Source organism: Balearica regulorum, chromosome 3 (assembly GCF_011004875.1).
Source record: "Balearica regulorum gibbericeps isolate bBalReg1 chromosome 3, bBalReg1.pri, whole genome shotgun sequence".
In the NCBI taxonomy this organism is placed as follows: domain Eukaryota; kingdom Metazoa; phylum Chordata; class Aves; order Gruiformes; family Gruidae; genus Balearica; species Balearica regulorum.
Genome location: NC_046186.1, coordinates 43,436,105 through 43,462,149, shown reverse-complemented (window position 1 = coordinate 43,462,149; position 26,045 = coordinate 43,436,105).

The window sequence follows — 26,045 nt, the reverse complement described above, 5'->3', positions numbered from 1 at the left end:
AGATTTAGTTGCTTTGTCACAAAGCTAACTAGAATAAGTTAAAATGTAAACCTCAAACTTGAAAAACAATTAAATTATCAAACTTAAACATTAGTGCAGGATAAACTTAATCTTGACAGGAATGGTACTTTAATAGTATGTGGCTTTCAAGAATCAATAAGTATTGCAGAACAATATCAAACAATGTGTTTTGCAGACAGATCATTAATATACTCATTCTGTGTTTTTGAGAGGAGGAGGAGGACCATATTAGCTCATGCTTTTTTCATGTCTAGGACTGTAAATTAAGCCTCTTTTCCTTAGGGCTGCTATTTTTGGACTGCAAAAACTAAGAGCGTAAAGGCTAATGTTGCTTAAGTAGGGAAAATATAATTTATTTTGTTCTTTGTAATGCAGTGAAGCAAAATTTAGGAAGACTCTAACGTGAGGTGTCTCTTGTGACATCATTGCAATATTGGCTGATATTGTGGCAGTTATTGTTCCATGACTTTGATAGTCTTCATAATTAATCCTATAATAGGAAATTCAATTACCTAAAAAGAGTTGCATAATTTTAGATGTCCTAGGATACTGTTGCTGGTCTCTAGCTGCCCCTCTTGAAAGGCATCTATCTTCTTCAGGTTCCATGTCATATTTGCTGGCCCCATGCAGAGGTACAGATACACAAACATCTAAAATAGTACTAGATGACCATGCTCACACACTTGACTATCATCTACAATGTAAATTATAGCTCAATGTAAATGTTGTGATGACTTATGAAGATTAGAATTCTGGACTTGGACATCTAAAGTGGCAAGTGATTGGGGAGTTTTATTTGCTTTCAAAACAAGTAACGAAGTCATTATGTAAATGTTGGCTTAGGACCTTGATAAAAAGACCTCCTATGGTTTTGTTTTGTTTTGAAATAACAAAATGTTCTATACAAAGCTCAGGAAATACATAAAGAATAAATAATTTTCAGAATGTAAAACTGATCTATTTTTCAAAACAGAAGTAGTATTACTATAAATGATGTTTGTAAAGATTGTGAGATTTCCAGAACAACACTGGGAAGTAAACACTGCCAAAAAAAATCTGCGTTGATCCAAAGTTACCATAGAATGTTGTATAATACTGTAACATCATTTTCTGCTTTGGGTAAAAATCCATTTTGATACATCAGAGACATCTCTATAGCAAGAAAAAAAGAATTCTGAGAATTAAGCTTTATGAGTGGGATTCAGCTAGACACTTAGACACCAAACTTTCAGATGTCTATGGGTGAGATAGGTGTCAAAGCTTCCTCTGCTTCCTCCTAGTCATAATAATCAGTGAAACCTAGAATGGGTTCACGGACAGCTCACAAGAAATTTGATTCAATTGCCCATGACCAAGAGGTGAATTAGGTACCCTGGAGCATCTGTATGTGTGGCAACTGAATCCTACCCTGCTTGTGCTATGCTCCATTATAACTTATGGAGATCTTGTCCGTGGAGCCTGAGGAGGGATTTATCTCCCACTGCTCTAAACATCTAAGATGAGGTTCAGTTACCTACACAAAAGTATCTTGTGCTGTTTGATCGATGGCTTAGGTGGCCATCCAAGATGTCCACACAAAACTGGCAGATATAACACACAGGAAATTAGTGCCTTTCCGATGCAACAATTAGAGGCCTTTTGGGGATACTTTAATCTTAAAAGACAGTAAAGGTTTATGGATAATTAACTGAATCACATCTTAAATATTTACATGTAGTTGAGCTGAATTACTCTACTGGTGCTATCAGCTAGGTCTCCTTCAAGTAGAGACAAGTAGGATGAGGTTTAGTTGCTAAAACAGATGCATCTAGCACCATTTTAATGATCTTGAGCATCATCGTATATTTTTTATATATATATCTCCATACCTTCTGGAACAAGATAAAAAAAAAAAAAAAAAAGTGGGTTCAATTAGGATGTTTCAAACATCATTAGATGCCTCTGTTTAAGCAACTGAATCCTACCTATACATCTGTAGACATGCAAGGCTGGGTGTCTAACTCTGAGACTGAATTCCATCCTGTCCTGTGTTGAATATTGTTCTTCATAAAAAAAATGCAACAGAGTAAAAAGAAAAAAAGAAAAAAAAAAAGAAAAAGTGAAGCTGTTTATAGCTGATAAAGTAACGGTTACAACTACTTGTGCACTTGCTAACAGTCTTTGATACAAGCAAAGGAAAATGACTTTCAAAAACTATTGAAATCTCGGCCAAACCCTGAAATCTATGACATTAGGATCTAATCTTAACAAAGGATATGCAAAATGTCTGAACTGACCTAAGATTTTATTTTTCTAATTTCTACTTTCATGCTTAAAGCATGACCTGTCATAGCTTTTTTACAGAATGTTGTATAGGACTATTCTGAAACAGCTATTACTTTAGAAAATATTTGCAAACTCAGGACCATAATTTTAATGTTTACATAACAGTAACTGTACCAAAAGTTTAATACACACTTTATATATGTAATATGAGCCTTATCTTGCTTGTCTAAGCTTCTTAAGTGTTTAAGGTAGATCATGTTTTAGGGACCTGGAGAGCGATGAAGCTCACCTTAAAGCAAACATTCTAGATGGGATTCAGTTATTTACAAGGAACTTAATATATACTTAATATGTAAAATACATACTATCAATATAAATTTTAGGAGCAGTCTTTGATAAAAGCTTGCAGACAAAATATTTCAGGAAGAAAATCGTGACTTTGAGGAAGTTGTGCAGTAAGGTGCACTAATTCCTACAGCTGTCTTTTGACATGTAGCCTTCTTCCTGCCTTATCACAGAGAAGCCATTCTCTGCTGGCCTGTGCCAGTTTATAGCATAACACCTCAAGTCTCTTGATGACCAGGACATGAAGCTGCAAAGAGGTTACATTTTCGTTGTTCTGTTCTGTCATCTACTCTGGATATGGATATTTGATCTTTGCATGTCATAAGCCACCATCTGTATAGGCACATAGCGGTAGGTGCTGTGCAGTCCAAGTCTCATCTAGCTTTCAATAACAGATTAAATAATAGGTTCTGCTGCACACCAACAGCAGCAGAGCACTCAGGGACCTGATTCTGACTCTGTCCCTTATCAACACTAAGAAGTTTTTAACAGCTTCTTTAGCTGCAGGGAGAGCAATGCACTCACACAGTTTACAGGGTAAGGCTGATGACTAGCAAGACGTATTCATTGAATAATTAGAGATGAGAATAGGCACTAACATTCAAACTTGCATTTCTGCTTCTTAACACAAAGAATTCGAATTTAAAGAGTTAATATGACCTATCACAGATTTAGAGTCAACTAGTAATTTGGGATTCTGATATGTCGAATTAAAGTGTATTTTTTAAAAATAATATATTTATATATTATATGATATATATTAAATATTTCTATGAAATACATCATTCATCATTCCATATATGTTATTATACTCAGTATATTATATTTTCACTTGTGTGTTGTTTAAAACAATAAAATTGGGATTACTTATTGTTGTTTGGAAAGCATATCCTAGTAAATATATTTTATTAAAATAAAAGCTCATCTTGTGAAGGAAAAAATATTAAGCATGAATTTATCTTCTCTGGTTAATTATTTTTCCTGACCTATTTTATATTTTTAATCAATGTTTATATTTAATTCACAAGCTTCAATATATTCAAGTTTATTAAAAATGCCTTTTCCTTAATTCAATGTTTACATTCATTTTTCTTACTTTAAATTGAGTAAGGGTGAGAAGTGCTACTTCCTTGATATGAACTGCTTTCATTTCTGGATTCTTGATGGAGAAGTCTGAAATTTAGGCTTGTTTCGTATCCTATTTCCCCCACTCATCTTACAGGAAGTAAGCATGCAACAGACAGGTTGAATTTGCAGATCTTTAATCAGAATGAGAAGTTTGGGATTTTCCAGATTTCATTTCAGAACTTACACTTGTAGTCTTATATCAGAGAAGACTCAGTGAACCTTCTAGCCTCATAGACGTCAAAGCTGAGCCTCTCATTTAGTTCTATATGTGGGACAAGATTTCATCCAAAGGCTGAGAGATTGGAAACATATGGATAGAATAATTTATTTCTGAATTTTTAAGTATGTAATTAGTATGGATTTTTTTTTTCCTGAGGCTTGACAAGAGTAACATTTAGCACAAGTATGAGAAATAAAAATTTATAGTAGTGTAAAACATATGCAAGACAAAGAGAGATACCAGTATCTCATAGGGAAAGAAAAAATGCCTATATTTAGTGTGCTAAACTAAAAATGGCGTGAGAGAAGGGGATTAAGGAGATTACTTGATTTTTATCTCCTAGAAGAGCTTTTTTTCTTTTTTTGTGTGTGTCTGTCTTCCTTTTTTTTTCCCCCTGATAATGTACAGATATCTACTGTAAAAGCATACAGATCTGAAATAAGTAATTTGATGTGCTCTTAAAAAGAATGAAAAAAAAAAAAAGAAGATTAAATGAATAGTTGTCCTCCTGCATTTTACTTCCTAAAGAGTTTCCTTGCAAATTAAACAATGTATGGACTGCTGAGCAGGCAGTATAACAACTGTGGTTTAGTGAATAACAGCAGGAAAAATTCTGTTAAAATGCGTTTGCACTCAAATGACATTTTTCTTCAATAGAGTGAGAAATCTTTTGGAAGTCTGCCTCTAACAATCTCTGATGCTTCTGTTTGATCAATTAAGTTTTCCATGTTTCTGTCACCTGAAAGTTAGATGATTGTTTTTTCCTTACATAAGGAATCCGTTCAATAATGCAGAACATAGCTACTTCACATTCTATGGAATAAAAAGGGCAGTATCTGAGGGAAATTTATCTTATTCTAAAATAAATTTGTAGTTTGTTAAAGATGAATCATTCTCTGGAGGTGACATGCTTCCTCTCCGTTGACTGCAAAACATATCTAGTACAGAAATTTTTGCTGGGTGCTTGAAGTTCCAAATGAACCCCATCCTCAAATATTACAATTTTGAATTCAATGCCTTCTGAAGTTGCCTATTTCTTTCTATATAAATATGATGAGATTAGACTTAAAAGTTCATCCCTAAATATCTAAAAAAAGGTAAGATTAATTCTTTCTAAATACAAACATTATTAGCAGCATGGTTTTACCTGTGAAGTTTCAAATGACATAGGACATCCTTCTTTGCAACATTGCCTGATTATATTATGTAAATAACTGAAGTTAAAAAATGCAGTCAATGTGCCGTACACTTGGTTTAAAAGATTTTGACTATTTAAAGTACTTTCAGAGTGAGTCCCTCAGCTTTCAAAATAGGTAGCCTATTATATTTGAAACAGCATAGGTCTGCTAACATTCAAGACATATTGCAAAGTCAGTCTGTTGGTTATTGTACTTAGTAAGGACATGACTGTTTAAAGATATTTATTTTTATAAATATTTGTTGGTCTATTGTATGGCAGTTGTACTGTCTTGTTTTATGTTTGTTACCCCCTTTTTGACTTCCATTGCAATATCTCTGAGGGTGCGCAGGGCTACTGGTGGGTGCCTTTGTATGTGTGCTAATTTAATGAAAAGAAACAACAACAACAACAACAAAAATCAAAATGTTAATTTTCAGCTTCAATGCTCTGATTTTCATCAAAGCCAAATTTCATCTGTAAAATGAAAAAGTACATAATTGGACTGTGAGGTGCAGCTGGTTAGGGAAGTTTGTCAGTTTAGTTCCTCCTCATTACTCTCTGCAACAGGGATCCAGAATAGTGTTAGAAAAGTTTCATGTAATATATTGTTCAACAGATAATGCTGAGAAAGGTCTTTTGTAGTTTATCATGTATTTCATAAGGATTTCTTTCCTTACATAGTCCATCTCAGCACATAGACAGACATTTAACTATAAACATAAAAGTCCCTTTAAATCCTTTGAAAATATTGAGATATTTTTTGCTGCAGATGGTTTCAATCTATGTTCATATTTACATCAATGTCTCACAGGGGTCATGTGAAGAAAATTTCTGGACCAGGAAAGATAAGAAAATATTTTCACTCTGACAAAAACACCAAAATCTCTTTGCTGCTTCCCCTTCCCGAAATAAATCCTGGCAGCCTACTATCTATTTACTTCCAAATTAATTCATGGTGCTATATAAAGATATTTTCCCATTTCTTTTCTTGGTGATCTTCACCTTTCTACTAATGGTCCATTTGATCTAAACTCTAGAACTTTAGATTTATTATTTATACTTATTTTCAGCTTTCATAATGGATGGCACTTCTGTGTAGTTTCTACTTGATAAATTTACTAAAAAAAAAATAATTGATACAATAAATGTATTTTTTTTCCTTATTTTATATTATACTTCTAGCAGTACATCACTAAGAAGAAAATATTACATAGTAAAATAGCTTGTAATAAAAAGAGCATTCCTGGATGGACCCTTGTTTGAATTTCTCATTTCTATATTGGCAAACTGGTACCATTACATTTCTAATCTGCTAGCATAAATTGCAGGACATCATAAAGATCATATTGTCTCAGCTGATAAGATTAATCTGAAACCTGAAATTCCATCTTCTTCTATGCCTAAACAGAAAAGAGGGAGAAAGAAATACCATAAAATGAAGAAAATTACACTAAAGAAGTTTGAAAAAATTCCTGTATCACCCAATAAACCCAGAAATTATGCAATTCCCTACCGTGCATCAGGAACGTGTAGATCTGATTTAAATTCTTAAAAAAAATTTTTGCTGAGACTTTCAGGTAAAATCTACACGAACCCATTGCAACTTCCTGAAACAGAAATCTGTAGAACAATCCTGAGAAATAACCTTATTCACTCTTATACTGATGTTATGTCAAAAATACTATGGTCAATTTACTTATCTTCGTTTTAATATTCCAAATGCCAGGGTTATTATGAATGGAGCACATCTAGGGTACAGTTTACTTCCTCCTACACCTAGAGGAGATTATTCTCATCCTTGAAGTTTTGAAAAACAGACCCAAGCCAACCAAACAAAAAGTCTAAATTGTGCACCTCAGCACATCAGCAAAAAGAAGCACACTGTAGGAACTAGAAGAGAGGCAATGCAGAAATATCAATCTGAGAAAAATTAGTTTCAGGAAAGCATGAAGGAAGTTAAAAGCCAAATCCCTGTGAAAAATCTGTCATTCACAGGCTGGAATTTTTTTTTTTTTTTTTTTTTTAAAGACTTTAAAATAACAGACTTGTAACCTCAACAAAAGGAGAGGCAAAGGAGTTTGACTTATCAAGCGAACAGGGGTGGACGGAGACAGATTACTGAAGCTGTAATCAGTGCAGTTTACCCACATCTCAGCCTCACGAGCTCCTGAGAAGAAAGAAAAAGATATGAAAAAATGATATAAACTCATCAGAAGTTATGCAGGTTTACCTCAAGTCTTCAAGTTCTTATCAGAAGGAGGACATGTCTGAAAGTTACTTGCAGTTTTTAAGGGCAGCACAGAAGACACCTCAGAACTTCATAATCACTTTATTAAACTTGACTTGAGGCAGAAAATATCATTCCTTTTGTAGGAAGCTGGATGTGGCTTCAGGAGTCTGAGCATGAACAAAAAGCTTGGTCCTTTGTTTTGTTTAGAACGGTTTGTAGAATAGCATTATTGGACAGTGATGAAATTTTATTTCAAAGTCAAGTTTTAGGGAAGACATAGTAGCTAAATATTGCTGTAAGGGGAAGCAGAATTGATAGTACAAATATATATAAAATAACTGTTCTTTGAGATCCATTTACTTAAGGAAAATAACATTTTTAGCACAAGGAAGCACTGGAACAGGTTGCCTGGAGAAGTTGTGGAGTGTCTGTCCTTGGAGATATTCATAACCCAACTGGACAAGGTCTTGGGCAACCTGCACTAGAATATCCTGCTTAAGTAGGGGATGTTGGGACTAGATTATCTCCAGAGAGATCCTTTCCCACTTCAGCTGTTCTGAGCTTCTGTGATTTATTTATTTTTTAACGATTTTTTTCCCCTGCAGTCCATTTACTGCAATGCACAGGCATACCCAAATTCTTTTTTCTGGCTAAAGATCAATTAGTTTAGTCAGGTATGTGGAGTAAATGACAACAAATTAAGAAGAGTTAAACAGAGTTAGCAAATCAGAGACTATTCATGTTTCCTCAGAAAATTATGACCTATGTCACAGTCTCTAGCACTGTCAAGATTGCAAGTAAGAAAAGAGACTCAGCTGAACTGTCACTTCTATGATGAGATGATTACAGGACAAGATGTCTCAAATTTTTCTTAATGAAGTGATTCCCAATAGCTAAGTCATAATAAATTAATTTACTGCACTAGTGAAAGCAAATACATTTCACAAGCAATTCAATGTCTCAGTGCTGAGCCATACCTTGAATCTTATGCAAGATGAACACAAAAGTACAAAAGTGATGGTGGTGTAGATACTGCCACTATAGATACTATATTTGCCATTGTTTAGGTAACGTTGTAGATCTTTTTTACATGATTACATATTGATATCATCAGTGGGAAATTAAGCAATTTAGGAGGAAATTCTGAGAAGATATACAGGATTTAAGATTATCTCCTAAAGTCTATTAAGCATTTTTCTCTTTTGGGATTACAACTGAAATTAATAGGTTAATGTTAACCCTTATTTTTCCGTTGCTTTAGATATGTAAAATATAGTCCCTGAAACACACAGAAGAGCTTCAGGGGGACGAATAAATAAACATAAAATTGGAAGATCCAGTCTGGTGTATGATGTAACAGAGCAATAATATATACTACAGGAGAAGTATCAGAACTGGCTGATGCAAGTTCAGAACTCCAGGCAAGTCAGACGTGGATATTTGCACACAAGTGTCTCATATTCCAGTTAGATATATTAGACATAGGGGACTGGAAATACTGTCTCCTGACGTGTGTTATGGAATCACAGAATCACAGAATGGTTGAGGTAGGAAGGGACCTCTTGAAATTATGCAGACCAACTACCCTTCTCAATCAGAAGCCCAGGACCATGTCCCATTGTGTTTTGAAAATATCCACAACTTCTCTGGGCAACCTGTGCCAGTGTTTGACCACCCTCAGAATAAAAAGTAGTTTTCTTGTGTTTGGGTGGAATTTCCTCGTTTTTAACTTGTGCCCATTGCCTTCTGTCCTGTCAATGGACACTGCTGAGAAGAGTCTGGATCCTTCATCTTCATTCCCTCCCGTTAGTTATTAATACACACTAAGATCCCTTTGAGCCTTCTCTTCTCCAGGAGGAGCAGTTCCAGCCTCTCCTCATCTGAAATGTTCTATAGTTGGAAGACGCAGGTCATAAAGTGGCTACTGAAAACATTTTCTGAATCTAGACCAAGTTGGGTGGAATGACTACTTTAAGAATCTCATTGGATTTAGGCATCAAACCATTTACCTATCTCAGAACTTGATGGGCATGTAGTGGAACAAGGTAACTTTAGAATTTGTCAGCAGCCACTGGACAAAAATTTTAATACCTTAAATTTTGGATTTAACTTCCTAAAATAAGGCATGTGCTATGTCTCTCTGTAATCATATCTCAGAAATAATTTCTGTTGTTTGAAAAATGTATTCAGTATCTTTAATCTATGTACTAAATATACACAGACCTTCAGTATCATACTGTACAACTAATCCCTCTAAAATAATTATGCATCTTTTACCACAACATTTCACACCTCTAAATAGAATGATTTATTTTTTTTTTATTTTTTTTTTTGGTAATCAGCAATTATTTTACAAAGAGAAAAAATTACCTGAAAGAAAAATGACATCAGTAGGTATAATATAATAAATACAAATGCCAGTCCATTTCTGATCAGCATGAAACTTCCTGATAACACCATGCAAAATCCAGCATCTATTTCACAAATGTGGATAATGAAGATATAAGTGGCAGAGCATGTGTCAAAAGTATGTAAATGAATTTATGTTTAATCTACCTATGCCTAAGAAAAACGATCACCTCCTGCAGAAGGATTGCTTTTATTTAAAAGTATTGCTAGCTGATGAAATCCCAGCACTCTAACAAGGGTTTATAATTTGATAAAAATTACTGGTGACTGGATCTGCATTTTCTTCAAACTGCTGCCCTGCTTCTTGCTAAGTGCACTGCTGACATGTTTGATATTGAACTTGAACTTAAAAATTACTATCCCAGTAGATGTTTATTAGATTTAGCTGGCTGAAGTAAACCTAGACAGAGTGCCCGCAGTACAATGTAAAAACAGATCTTATTTATGTGTGCCGGGAAATGTTGCACATTTCTTCCAGGAAAAAAGGGAAAATCAGAAATAACAAGAACAAAAACACCCACAAAGCAAGGTATTATCCATGCTATTAGAGGACCGGAGAAAATTGACCTGTGTTAGACTAATGTAATGTCATCTTTGAAAACATTACAATACTGTGTAATGCAATTTATTTTTGTATAATCATTTTAATACACATTATTGGGTAAAAGCTTGACAGAAAGAAGCAGTTATAAATTCAATACATGCCATGAGCTGAAGTCAAAGAATATCAGTATGGGAATCTAATTTTTCATGTGAAAATATTACATACATTTTAGTAGGAACTCAATGCATATGGTTCATTTGAAATTATTTTAAAGAAAACCTATAAAGTTAGCAGAAGTGGTAATTTATGAAGGAAGACACTCCCAGAAATGCTTAAACTCTAATAACACATGTTCATCCCTAGAGAATCAATATATTTTTTGAAATAAAATATAATATTCTGACAAACACTGCAAAACTTTTTTTCTGCCTATGGATGACTGGAATGCTACAACCTTAACAACCGTTTAACTATCTGCTTGTTTGCCAAGACTTCTGTTCGATCGGACACATAAGTATGTGCCTATACCTACCAATGCCAATTGGAGAAATGTACATTGTAGTGACCTGTGCTCACTGGCATTGAATTTCTCACGTGTCTATAGGAATCTTTCTGCTGGGGTTTTGCATGATTTCTGTCATCCCACCATCTCCTTTTGTTCTACAGTTCTTCGCTGTCACTGATGAATAACATCGAGCTAGTATGAGTAGACCACATCTCATAAGTATTCGATGTTGAATTCCAAGTGAAGTTTGAAAGTGTTATATATCATTCAGTATCAACTGTTGTATGAATATCACAGGATTTGTCTGGATGAAGGAGAAAGAATGATAAATACAGAAAAGAAAAAGAGGCAAAGAGGCATAAAAAGGCAACAAAAAGAGTACAGAAAAGAAGAATGTGTATCTAAAGGGAACAGGAGCAGTCCCAGATGAATTGTCATGCATATGGAGAAGAGAAGGAGAATGTAGAGCACAGCACAGCACACACAAGACTCATACCTAAAAGAAATCAAGCCGGTGAAAATAGTTATGTGTTTCTAGCAGATAAATGAAAAGAAGCTGGACATAATGCTGAACCATACTAAACCTCTAAGCTCGCTGTGGTATGAAAACAGCTTTCTGCTTTGTTACTGTCTTCTCTTTCTCCTTTTCTTTCTTTCTTTTTTTTTTTTTCTCCCCTGAAACATGGTACACGTTACATGTATGTCAGTGACTTACCTCTAAAAAGCTTTGATGAGATAACAAGGGAATTCTAAAAATGTTTACAGTAATATTGGTGATGATCAGCTCACTGATATGGCTGACTGGATAGGACTTTGGGCAAAATTGTCCAAAAAGAAGAAATCCTTCCACCAGGATTCACGTCTCTAAAGCATTTCACTGCATTTAATGATTATCCTGAAAACTTATGCTCAGCTGCTGCTTAATTAACAAGAAACTACTACTCTATTGGTATTCCAGTTTCAGCATGGAAACTGCCTGGACACCAGGAAGTTTCTCTGTTTGCTCAGAAACATTTTAGTGTGGATAATACTGGACCCTACTTTATGCCCAACCTTGACTGAGACCCAGAAAATACACATTCCCAACCTAATTTCCCTGTTCTGGAACTTATTCCAGGAATTATTGTCAAAATATAGCTCTTAGAGCAGGATCCACTCAAAAAGCAGTGACAGCAAACTTTTCATTTCTTGTAGCAATATTCCTACACTTGAAATACTCATGAAGAAGGAAGTTTGCCTGCAAATTTCTCCTTTCACTTAGTATTTAAAACCTACTTTTCACAATCAAACAAACAAGTTAAACACCACGTTTTGAGGAAGCATTCAGAGTTGTCAATATGAGGTGGAGTGAAAATAAACATAACAGTGCTCAGCAAGTATAGAATAGGAAAGTGTTTCAAGAAACACCTGTCTGTAGCATTTTGGACAGATCTTCACATCTGTCCTAGTCCATCTAAGTTGTACTTCACTCAGGTTGTTGACTTCTAGGACTTCTTTTCTGAGATACTTGATTTTGCCCAGCACCACTGTGGAAGGTACACAGGGTGGTACTTGTGCCAGACACCACCCCAGTTAGACTCCTGTTATTAATTTTGAAGGGATTAAGCTCCTTTTTAAACTTATTTCTAAAGGCTAAATGGAAAAGTAATTTAGATCATATTTTTCTTCTTTTATGTGCTGAAACTCTAAATTACTGCTGATTGCAAATTTTCAAAATACAAGTCCTGAATAGTACAGTTATTGGTCACAATTGGAAATGCTGACTTTCATGCTTTTAAAAAATATTATCTGTAATTTTCACTCTTTTTAATGGAAGAAACATACTCTTGCAGTTTTGGAAAATATAATTTGTGTTGTCTTCATTATCAACTTCATTACATTATCTAATGTCCTTTAGAAGGGTTTCTTGGTATTTCCTAAACAACCACCAAGGTCTCAAGTGCATGTGAGTATTTATTTGACAGAGGTTTCATTCTCTTTCTGAGGTTGTTTTTATTTTTTTTTTCCTTCTGAGTGGGTTTTTTTGTGTGGTTTTTTTTTTCCTTTATCTGTTTTTAATTTAACTTCGTTATAAAATTTTATTATGATCATTCATGACAGAGGAATGAGCATATTTTGCAATTTTCTTTTACTCCTTATTGCTTATTTCTATTTTTTCATATGAAATACATATAACTCACTATCTGTGGTTTTCAGTAAGCTGCCCTAATTAGATTTAAAGCACATATTGAAATATGTTATCGACAACAAAGCTTCTCCTCCATCACTGTCAATTAGACCAAAAGAATTCAAGAGTAAATCAACAATATGGTAATTTTGCAAAGCTCTGAATATTTTAGTTTGTTGGGAACTTCCCAAGAAAGATAGGAATGCTCTGTGTTTCATGCTTAAAATCAGGGCCCTGCAGTTCTGGGATATTTTCACAGATTTTAGAGAGATCTGACTAGGCTCCAGGCAATCACTGTTTACTGTGAATACTTCTAGTTACTAAAGAGTAAAGTTTAAGCAAAAGCAGCTTAGAGCCCTGTTGCTATGAATGTGACACTAGCTGGAAAAGAAATGTGTTGTTTGTTTTTTCTAAGAGTTTTCTTTAAAAAAAATTAGGTGATCAAAGAATTTCATATTACTGATTATAATCAAGATGAAAGCTTGAAAAACAAAAGGTTTAAAAGAGATAAAAGCGAATCAGAGAAACCAAGGTAAAACAGCAATATGTGTCTAGGTTCTGGATGTAGAAGACAGACCTACATTTTTTATTTACATATTTTAGGTAAATATTTTGCTGACTAACTGCTTTAGATAACCTGAAGCTTTCGGTCTCCTACCAAAGTTTTAAGAAATCTTCTGAGTTTAAAATAAATGCATTTCTGTTTCTTTAGAAATGTAAACCTTTCCAATGTATCTTATCAAAAGTTTCTGTCATCACCCACGATAACTGCACTTTAATCAGCACAATACTCATGGTATTTAAAACACAAGATTCATTTTTATGTGCATTGGTTGATATTACACGTGCCAAACTTTATTAGAAACGTGTTGGAGCAAAGTGATCTCCGAGTACTGTCTCTCAAGAAAATGAAAATTTTATGCTGATGCGTGTTTTTTCCATCTTACTCGGTTGGCAGTCCAGGAAAGACAGTAAAAATTAGAGCATTTTCAAACATCAGTCTCCTTTCAATTTAAAATAGCTATTCTAATCAATTTTCTCTCAAAAAACAAGGTTTCTGAACTGATTACTGAAGAGGACAACAACAGCTTTTTTAAAAACTCTTTTTTTTCTTTTTAGCACAAAAATTTCTAGGGAGCTTCCTAAAACTCTAAACTCCCCTGAGTTCATCTGGTCCTGCTGGATAAGTCTGGTTAATTCTTGTGAGCCATGGTTTTATTCAGACCTTTTGGTACTCATCTGAAACTTTCCATTCTTGTGGGGTGGTTAGGCAGAGAAATCAGTGTACTTTGTGATCTCTAAATCAGTAGATGTTTGAATGTGGTTTTGCAGCTCAGAGCAAAATTTGGTTCTGCATTATCCAGAGGTTTTCTCTCTGGGGAGAATATTTACTGGAAAGGCCAAATCAGAGCCTCTTGCAGCCTTAACAGAAATAGCAACAAACAACTGTCATCCATTCAGAGGGCTACAGTTAATTTTCCATGCAAAACCCGACTACACAGTATCAGAGATTTTTTTTTTTTTTTTTTTTTTTTTTTTTTTTTTTTTAAGGCCTCTCTTGCCTTTCTTCTTACCCTGTTTCTGTTTGGGAGTATGCCCTGTCTTATTAAAAGGACATTTTTGGGTGAAAACTTGAAATGAAATTCAAGTATTCTTCAGATTTCTACTACAGTTCTTCAGCTATACTTAGAAGACAGCTTGATATTTTTCATGATTAAGACTCTTCACATGTAGAATGGACACATGGTGATGAAGCAAAGTAGAATTCTGTGCTCAGTTGTAACCACATGTTGCATTTAATGAAGTCACTTGTGAATCTTGAATGAAGGCAATGGAATGAAATGGTCCTAAAAATTTCAGTTACTGTGAAGGCTGGATAGTAGGACACTAAAGACAGAAATATCAATGGGAGATAGACTAAGATATTCGTAAGAAAGCGTGGAGGGTTGACCTTGGCTGAGTGCCAGGTGCCCACCAGAGCCGCTCTATCACTCCCTTCATTCACCAGACAGGGGAGAAAAAGTATAACAAAAAGCTCCTGGGTCGAGATAAGGACAGGGAGAGATCACTCACTAATTATCATCACGAGCAAAACAGACTGAACTTAGAGAGGGAATTCATCTAATTTATTACTAAGCAAAACAGAGTAGAGGAATGAGAAATAAAACCAAATCTTAAAACACCTCCCCCCACCCCTCCCTTCTTCCCGGGGTCAACTTCACTCCCGGCTTCAACCTCTGCCCCCCTCAGCGGCACAGGGGGATGGGGAATGGGGGTTACAGGCAGTTCATCACACGGTGTTTCTGCCGCTTCTTTATCCTCAGGGGGAGGACTCCTCTCATCATTCCCCTACTCCAGTGTGGGGTCTCTCTCATGGGAGATAGCCCTTCATGAACTTCTCCAGCGTGAGTCTCTCCCACGGGGTGCAGACCTTCAGGAGCAAACTGCTCCAGCGTGGGTCCCCCACGGGGTCACAAGTCCTGCCAGCAAACCTGCTCTGGCGTGGGCTCCTCTCTCCACGGGTCCGCAGGTCCTGCCAGGAGATTGCTCCAGCGTGGGCTTCAGGTGCCTCCTGAAGGCAGGAGGTGCTCTGGCGTGGGGTCCTCCACGGGCTGCAGGTGGAATCTCTACACCCCCTCATCCTCCCTCCATGGGCTGCAGGGGGACAGCCTGCTTCACCATGGTCTTCACCACGGGCTGCAGGGAAATCTTGCTCCGGCGCCTGGAGCACCTCCTGCTCCCTCCTTCTGCACTGACCTTGGTGTCTGCAGAGTTTCTTACATCTTCTCACTCCTCTCTCTGGCTGCAAAAGCTCTCTCTAGCTGTTTTTTTTTTTTCCTTCTTAAATATGTTATCACAGAGGCGCTGATTGGCTTGGCCTTGGCCAGCGGCGGGTCCGTCTTGGAGCCGGCTGGCATTGGCTCTATCAGACACAGGGGAAGCTTCTGGCAGCTTCTCACAGAAGCCACCCCTGTAGCCCCCACACTACCAAAACCTTGCCATGCAAAACCAACACAGAAAGACAAATTAATTCTGAAGTTTTGGCTTGCAGTACATTTATTCACACAGTCTTAAAAACAAATGGTAGAATTTAGAATGATATTTGGATGGCTTTATTAGAGGATAGAGGACATCTTAGATGTGTAGTTCAATTAAAAAATAGCATTATAAAATAAATGACAAAGTAAAAAAATATTTTATTGCACTGAGTTACTGATAACTTTCTTTAGGTAGAATCCTTTTTAAAATCTTTGAGTTTAGAGGAAGAGGAAGCATATATCAGAAAAAAAAAAAAAAAAGAACTTAAAATAGATTGTGATAAAAATGCATACTATTTGCAGAAGATGACTGTAATTCCAAGTATTGCGGTTGGTAATTCAAAAAGTGGAAGATGATCTTCTGTTCTTAGTATTCTGTACATTTAGTTATGTAGCATGAAATTCATGTCTGGGTAAAAATATCTTTTTGTGGGCTTCATATTCTTAATCCTTGTACTGTGGAGTTAAGTGGGATCGAGCTGGAGCCTAGATCTTGTGCTAGAATTCGTCCACAATGGGAAAAAAATCCTCATAATTCATAATGAATAAATTTTAAAGCTATTTTAAAAAAGGACAAAATATGGAATATATTAAAAAAAAATCACAGTCATAACTGTTCTGATGGAAGTTTAGTTGCTGTGGCACAGATCACTATTATTTTGCTTTTTATTGTCCTCCTTGTTGACATAAAAAATCATGGTTTCATACGTGCAAGATTGCCAGTGGTGCCAATGGTACATTGACTCCTCTGAACATATAGAGGAGACGCTAATGTCCTGCTGGACTTACAAATCCTAGGCTGCAAAATCACCACAGTGACATTGCCTTATCCAGTGCAATTTATATGTGCTTTATATTCGATTGAGTTCTCACCAGTACAAAGTGTCTTCTCTTTGCTTGCACGGGATCAAGGGAAAGAGTAACGGCTGCTGGATGAGGAAGAGGACTATGCTAGCCACTACCTGGTGTCAGGGGGAAATGCTCTTGGCTCTCTGATATAATTAAGACACTCTACTGTTCTTCTCATCTCTTCCCTACCCAGACAGCAGCTGTATCTGACCCTGCACTGACATCAGCTTTTCTCAATGTTCTGTAAAGGATCTTGGAAAAAAGAAAAGTGGTGTGGGTTTTTTGTTGTTTGTTTTAGTTTCGGGGTTTTTTTTTTTTTTTTTACCTAGTTTCTCCAATAACATAGAAATAATTATATGGGAAAACCTCTTGAAAATACAAGTTGACAGAAGGTGATCGAGTTGATTCCGAATGAAATTATTTGGGGTGTCTTTCCAGTTGTTTATGCAATGAAAACATGGATAAATCCTGTTCCATAAAATATGGCCTTTTTCTTTTTTTTTTCCCCTCTTGTTTACAAAATTTTAAATGAGAATGTTTGAGGAATCAACACTTGGATGACAAAAAAAGAATACTACACAGAGGCTGTTGGTTGCATAATCCTCTGTTGTATTATAATGTAACTTGAAGTATCTTCAACTGACAGTCAAATTAGTATTTACTTTTGTCAAAAAAGCACCGTTTCAGTCATGTATCTAAAACCAACAGTGATCAGAGTCATAACAATAATAATAGCAATAAGAATGCATATGCTGTTAAAATCAGATTTTCCCAGGACAAATCTGTTATAAGCACAACCTCATAAGATCTAGAGAAGGCATAATTTTTAAGGGATTTTCATTTGGACCCGAAGTTAAAAAGCAAGTTACATCATGAATTTGTGCTGAAGGGACCTGTCTCTTTCTTCTCAGTGCACATGGGCATGACTTCAGGAGAGTCAGGAGTCCGAGGTGGTTATCTGTGACACAGGCTAAATCACCCCATTTTCTGCTGTTGGTCTCGGAAGCAGAACCTTTGTCATGCTGCCTGACGAAATGCCCAGAGTGCTCCGGTTAACAGCTGGGTGCTTCTGCAGCGGGTTTGCACTGTGTCTGGCAATCTGTGCCTTCTGTTCAATGCAGGCTTTAATATAAAAATTGTGTCTTTAACAATATTATATACTTCTCAACAACCAAAAAACCCACCACCACCTTTTATAGTGTACTAAAATTGCATATTTGGAATGAAAGTATAGGTATGGGTTTATGTCTTCCTGACTTGTGTTTTTTAAAATATGATATCTCAGGTTATTTTATATATATGTTGAAGTACCATGGAAGGAAAAAAAACAACCAAAACAAAATAAAACATATCAAAACAAACCCCCTACTTTAGAAAAAGTACATTAGGAACTATAAGAAGTAGAGAATTCTTTTCATGTATGCTGCTCATAGGTTTTATTGCAAAATCTGGTGAATACTGTGTTCTAGGTAGTATAGGTAATGAGGTAAGCAAATGGCTTAATCAGTGCCATATAAAAATAATTCTACCATACCGTCTGGGAAGAAGATACTTTAACTTTTTTTTTTGTTATTAATAATGAGAAATAAAAAAAATATGCAGAAATAACAGAATTTGTCTATAATGTTTCTTATAGTTTACTTCATGACAAAAATGTCAAATGCTATCATTTTCCAAGATTAATTCACAGGATGAATCTTGATAAAAGAAAAGCTTCATGTATTGAAAACAATATATGAACTTTTTCTAGTTTGAAAACAAAGCAGTTAATGCTTTGCTGAAAACAATCTATTTTCCCCTACATCTAGCAGAAATACAAAAAACGTTTGTGATCATTGTTCCGCGATGCACACTTGAAAGGAGAATAATCCACTATTGGCCTGACTATCTTCAGAACATCAATGAAACTGAATTAGGAGTATTTGAAGAAAGAAAAATTATACTACAATCAAATGGTTTGAACTTTAAAAACATATCATCATTCGCAACCGGTACCCTTAAGATTAATTTTGGAAGACATCCCTCTGCCTACAGAGTTAATAGGAAATGAAAATGAATATTTGCTTGAAGTTAATTGCTTGCCTCATATATTCCATAATGCAATAGAGTACACTACAGACAAGTTCTCATTTGGCTTTAAAAGCTGTGTAACAAAAGTTTTCAATTATTTTATCCTCATCCACCAAAGAAATTTCAGAACTATGAGAAATATTTCACTTTTTCAGTGTTCAGTATGCTAAACATAGAAGCATGTCTCCAAAGTGATAATCATCCCACAGATTCTACATTTTCTATATGAACTTGTTTTTGTACACTAGGAATTGCCATTTTGAAGGTCTGTAAGTATGGTGAAAATCTCTCCACTGCCAAGTTCACAAGATTTTAAAAAAAAATCTCCTTTGAATAATCAAATTGTGACATATTATAAATATCTTCTTATTAAAGGATCGGTTAAGACTAAGTTTCAAATTAATTTCATATGTACATGAACTTAATTTAAAAAAAAAAATTGCAATACAAGAAAACTGAAAAATACTTTCTAAAACAATAACTGGGAGTATACGATAATATAATGATGCATGTAAGGACAACAATAATAAGTAGGTGAACAAAAATATATTTAATGTGCTAAACTTGTTTTTTCTCAACCCTGAAAAGAAAGCCATTTTCAAGGTGTTTTCTATGACATGCAATGAAAGGTGGTGAAGCCTAGACCTATTTATTTGAGTGGTTATGCAGTTTTCTAAGCTTTCAGTTTCACATGTATAATACTTTCTAAATATTATTTTTCTGCAGTTTATTTTTAAAATAAAACTTAATGGAGAATATTGAAGGAAATTAGTGTTAGCAAGAAAAAAAATTGTAATTTAACTTAAATTAAAATGTATATGGCTCAAAATAAGTTTTACTTCATGATGAACAAAGAACACAAATATTCAAGTGGTATAAAAGCCTTAATCGAAAACAAGTTATGTCATTGTAAAGCACAAAGGTAAGACATGAAATGAGCTTTGGTAGGCAGAATAGGCGTTTTGTATCAGGTATCAAAAATAAACACAAAGAGCTCTCATATAGTTTCAATGTAATTCAGTATGATAGCTTAATAAATACCATCAGAACTTGGCACTTAAAATTTACAGTGAAGTTCCAGGGAAAAGTACTAATTTTTATTCATTCCAGTTGTTATAGACAGATACTGCTGGCTCTGAAGAAAATAAATATACATATTTGTTTCATTTTTCAGGAATTCACTTGATTTTTGAATGCTTTCTCCTAAGTTCATTCTAAGCCTTAGAGAACTCCAAGTAAAATGTTTAAATTAATGACAACCACAAGAACTGTGGTAAACTGCAGATTTACTAGGGAGATTAAAAGGACTTTTGCCATCCCATTAACAATATCCAACACAGCAGGCACTCCCAAAGCAGGTAATATATCCAGGATCACATAATTTCCCTCCACCTCTCCATTCATTTTGGGCTTAGTTCTGTATTGGGTATGGTCCTATACTGGTAGAAACGTTGAACTGTATCAAGTAATTTTAGATTGAATCTTATGTAGAGAAAGCTTAACAATAATTGGGAGTAGAGGAAGGGGGGGTTCTTTAACATTAAATGTTAGGTGAAAGATACATTAAATATGTGTGTTATTAGTAAAGTATTTGGTGAGGCTCAGAAATCATTGAAATGATTCTACGTGGGACAAGTATGAGGAATGCTGCAGCAGAGTAGATACCTCATTAGTTTCAACTGAGCTCCCTACTAGGCAAAGACCAGCTCTTCTAGTGTCAGGGATATTTAAAAAGAAGTATCTCCACTGCATAAGAGATCTCACATAATGGTGAAGAGAAGGGGATTTGATTAAAAATGCAAAAAAAAGTCGATAGTTCAAAACAAAAACTGACCAGTACTATGCATATGCCGTACTGAGAGCAGAAACTGGGAGAAGACGGACTGTTTGCAATACATTGAATGGTGCTTACTATGGGCAAGGTCTCCATCGGAATCTTTGTGCTCCCACTGAGCTCAGGAGCAAAACTGTTTTCCAGTGGTGCTTTTAATCATGACAGTAAATTAATTTCTGTTCTGGTGTAAATTTGATGGCTTATAGGTAACTAGTAAGCCCCACACAGTATCTATAAGATACTTTAAACTTCAAACCCTTAGACATGTTATGGACATGCAAGAAAGATGCATACAGCTATGATGGAACTATGAGAGAATAAAATAAGACAATTATATTTGTTCAAATATATGTAATGTACATATATGTATAATTACATTATTTTATATATGTATATATATACATTCAGTCTCACATGCACATACAAAATCTTTCATACTCTTGTTTAGATGGTTAAGTATTTTTATTGCATTTCACTTTATGTTTTTCACTTCTTCTCCCTGTACTTCCATCCTGTCATTTTCAAGTGTAAATTCAGTGACTTTTTAAAAAAATGCACTGTTTTCTAATTGCATGTGAATGTTAAACTATCTGTTTAATTGACACCCATCTTTCCTTTACTATTATCATAATGGCTTCTGAAAGTTTATCAGATCTTCAGACCTTTAAGAACTTATGGTATCTATTTTCCTTATTATTTAAGGTTGGGTTTTTTGTTTTTTTTTTTTTTTTTAAATTTTTTGAGAAAGCAATACAATGAGGACGTGACACTGAGATTCTTTGATCAACCCCCACTGGATGTATGAGGTATCCTGTGCCTATGTTGTGTATCATCAGGGATATGAAATCCGAAAAGGTAAAATCTCCTTAGACTATTTTCAAATGTAATTGGATTGTTAACGAAAAATGGAGCTAAGCTCTATTAAAAAAAAAAAAAAGAAAAATCAGTGTGTGAAGCTTTGCTTTCATAATGTATCTATAACTATACTTTTATATCTTCTACAGGTTTAAGATGCTTTTGAACATATTCAGTAACTAGACTGAATCTTATAATCCATTTATTTTTCAGGTGGTATAAGTGGTATTGACTAGAATAGAGGATGACCTCTGATTGGTTAATCCTAATTAAAGCTGAGCAAGAGATTTCTTTGCAAAGTTTTCTGATTAATTCAGTACTAGGCTGAACTATAACTCTTCTCTGGTGTGTTACTCCCACTGCATGGTCAAAGATGGTATGGTGTCACCCAGGTTTTGGACCAATTTGAAGAGTTTCAGTGGTACCTATGCAGTGGACTGAATTGAACTGGGAACAGAATGGCACGATGAAGTCATGTTTCCAGGGGATCACAGTTAGCAGAAGATGACATCATTAACCTCTACTTGACAGAGTATTAAAATTCCTGTCCTACCCCCTGCCCTCCACTACTCATAAGGGTATGTTAAACCAACCCCTCAGATGTTTTAAACCTCCTGCATAAAAGGATAATTCAAAAATACCTCAGAAGTAGAAAAAGGATAGGTTGAATTTACAATTCTGGCTTGTATTGTTCCTGAGATGGACAGAAGCCGAAAGGGTGGTTTAAATGTAAAGTATGGTTTATGGCTTCTTTACTGATTTAGAGCAAGACAGAGCAGCTGAAAGGAATAGTACAACTCAATCCAATGACAATGACATGCCTACTACATTTATCTTCATCCTGTCCATGGGAGGGGGAAGGCAACAGCTGGTGGAGACAGGTAACGGTAGATTTATCTGCCATGTCGCTGCTTCCTGCTAACTGTTCTCCAGGTGCCATCAACCTACCATGATAAATTCCTACCCCATTGTGTTATTCAGGTGGGGCTCACAGACCACCACTGTAATATTAGAGGAAATCAGTGCTGAAAGTGCTCTCAGCCCAACATTGGTAATCCACCAGCAAGACTATTCAGTCATCAACCAGCAAAACAAACAAACAAACAAAACCCCCAATAAATGAAAAAAAAAAAATCAAAGAATAGGACTCTAAACTTACTTGAGTTTTCTTTGAAAGAGAAGTTTCTGTGGGGTTTTAAACTAACAATTATAGGTTATCCTTTAGATTTATGTTCACAATCCAGTAAAATGAGATGTTTAAGTATTTTCCTCTACTGGCCAATAAATGTCACAATTAGAAGTATGTGAGTTATGTTCAGCACCAGTTTGGTGGGGGTTTTTCTTTTTGTTGTTGGTTTTTTTTTTTTTTTTTTTTTTCCCCCTGAGAAATGGTTCATTATCCTCACTAGGACTATTGTGCAATTATCCAAATATCATAAAAATTTAATCTGATAGTCATAAATTTCTTCCTTCCCTCAAAAAAAAAAAAAAAAAAGCTGATCTGAAAAATACTGCTCCTTTTGTATCGGTAAAAATTAGTTATTTATAATTTGAGACAACAGAGTTGTGTCTCAAAACAGATTTTTAAAGCATTCTTTGGGGGAAAAAAGTTTTCAGTAAAACTTGTATGCTTCTACTGAAAACTCAAATTTGATTATATAATATATTATATTAAACAAATAATTCTGCAAATGAAAATAAAGTTGTTACTTCTTTAATGTAGCTTTGCTGTATTCAGTTTTCCAAAAGAAGTTTTCTACTTGGTGACATTCCCAAGTATGCTTTTATAAGAGAGAGTCTTTTTCCTTTAGGCAGGTGGTAAAGACAGCAGAAAACCTAGCTTCTTATTGAATTTATTTCCTCCCTGGACACAAATGAACTTAGGCACTTTAATATGACAATAAGTGTGAGGTATATTTCCAAATTTGGAAAACGCACCTAAATATTTAACTCTGGCTGAAGTTGATAGGAATTAGATGAGTACATATCCTTCACCGCTTGCCATTTCAGTCAATAAGTCAGAGAATGCCGTGGCCTTTACAGTGATCTGGTCAACATTTAGATGTTCATATTGTAGGGCTGCAGGTGGCCATTGAGTAAGAAGCTGCTGTTTCCCACTACTTTACATTGATTTTCATGCAGTTTCTTTTCCCCATTTCAGTTTAATCTATAACAGCTACAGCAATAATTACTCATACACAGCTTTGCCAGGGAAGTGCAAGAAAGAGCAGTGAGTCCTTTGAAGTGGGTTGGAGAGCATTAAGCAGTTCCTCCTCCATAGGCATAGTGACTAGTTAGAGTCATTTGACCCTTCGAGCTGAACTGAAATCAGTTATTTATACGCTTTGTTCCAGTTTCTTTAGCCTTCTACCTTTAAAGAAAAAGATTAATATATTTATTTAATGGCAGAGCATTAGGTCCAAACCTTTTGTAACATGTACTCATGCTGAACTTCAAGACATATTTTTAGTTTGGCTTTGTAAGCATTAAAAGAAAACAACAACTGCAGTAGCTACCCGTTAAGAAGTAGAATCTCAGCCAAATAAAAATCAATTATTTAAAACTCCTGATACATTCCTTCATCCAGCAAATATAAACCCAAACAAATTATGTGGGTATGTCAATCAGAAATACAGATGGGGAGGGGAGGAGGAGGGAGAGGAGAAGAGGTGAGGACAGAGAGCTCCGCAGTGTTTATTTTCTTTTGCAAATGTTTAACTTGTAACAAATAGAGGGTAAATCCCCTAACCTGCAGTTTCCCGCGAATATCTTCTATTTACATTTCTGTTAATTCTCTTCCTCATTCAACCAGAAATGAAAAAACATAATCCCTTGCTAAGTTTATTGTGGAAAACCACATAGCATCAAAAAACAATAATAATTTAAGTCAAAGATAGAGTTTTTAAAGGTGGGATTGGACCCCTGTGTCTCCCTTAACTGGACATCTGAGAATGAAAAACACAACTGTCAAGATGTCTCCTGGCTTGTGTTACAAGAAACTTAATCCATTTACTCACTAGCATGGTGTCCTGCTAGCAGGAAGCAAGCACACAGTAATTAAATGCTTCAGTTCTTTATTTAAATGCTTACATTGCATCCCCAAAGAGAAGGGTGTCCAGTGCAAATTGTTCTCGAGGAAATTACTTGGATTTTTAAGCTTTGTTTGTAACAGAAGTGTAGCGGTTGTTAGCAAATTAGTGGTTATGGTTACAGCAAATGGAAATCAGAGAAGCAATTATGGCTACAAATTATTTCAAAAGTATTAGAAAAACAAGATGAGCTACTATGTTACTAATGGCAACTGGACGAAACTAGAGCTGTGAACCTAAAAAGCAAAACTAAAAAGCCAGCGATTTAGCATCAAAGGAGGAAATTTTATAGGAAGACGTAATGTTTCCAGGTGCCAGTTGAAGCTCACACTCCGTGAACAACCGTTGGGGTTTATATTCGATGAAAACTGCTTGTCATGATTTGTGTTTTGCATATTTGTAATCTTTAAGTTTTGATTGCATTATATAATTGTGACATGGAAGATTACTTTTGTGTCATACCAGTGTGCCTAAACTGAGGTCAGTAATTTCCAAGAAGAGTGTAAATGAAGAAAGAATGTTTTTGAGAAGAAAGATATTTTTGAGGAAATAACCGGCCCCACCATACACACCACACCCCCCCGCCCCCCCCAAAAAAAAAGGAAAAAAAAAAAGCAAACCCAACAACTTATTGATTTAAAAAAAATCAAAGCATTTACTTTGATCACATGTTAGTTTGTTATGCCTACATTTTATAAATAGCTATTTGGTTTACTTTACTTTTTGTCTTGTACCAACAGATTCATAAAGGTTGGGACAGGTTCTTTTAGTCAGAGAAAATGATGGACTCCTCTAATCAGGGGTGTCTGACACTGGAGATAAAGAAGAGAAGGATGTACCAATCTTGCAGCAGAAAGTGCATCAACTGAAAATATTTACTGTTCCTATTAAAAATGAATTAACAAAACCAGGTGTCCTTTTAATTGAAGCCTTTATCACTCTTTGCTCAATTTCATTTAAATGCAAATTTGAAATCCTTTCTCTAAGCCAATAGAAAGTAGAAACTGAATACTGGTTTACTAATGATCCAATTATGTGGGAAACCATTAGGCTTAATATGAGATACCACATATACTGGAAATATTAAGACAGTCAGCAAGGGTCCTCTTTGAGTATACATTTGTAAGCTGTTAAACTCATCATCAGTACAAGGTACTTTGCTTGGGTTTGGTAAGAGACTTATTTCAATTTAGCCTTAAATATAGTGCCCTGTATTTCTTTTGGGCTGTATATCTCTCTTGTCCCATGGAGCATGGGAACTTTACACCCAAAATAGCCAAATCTGGTCATAGCTGT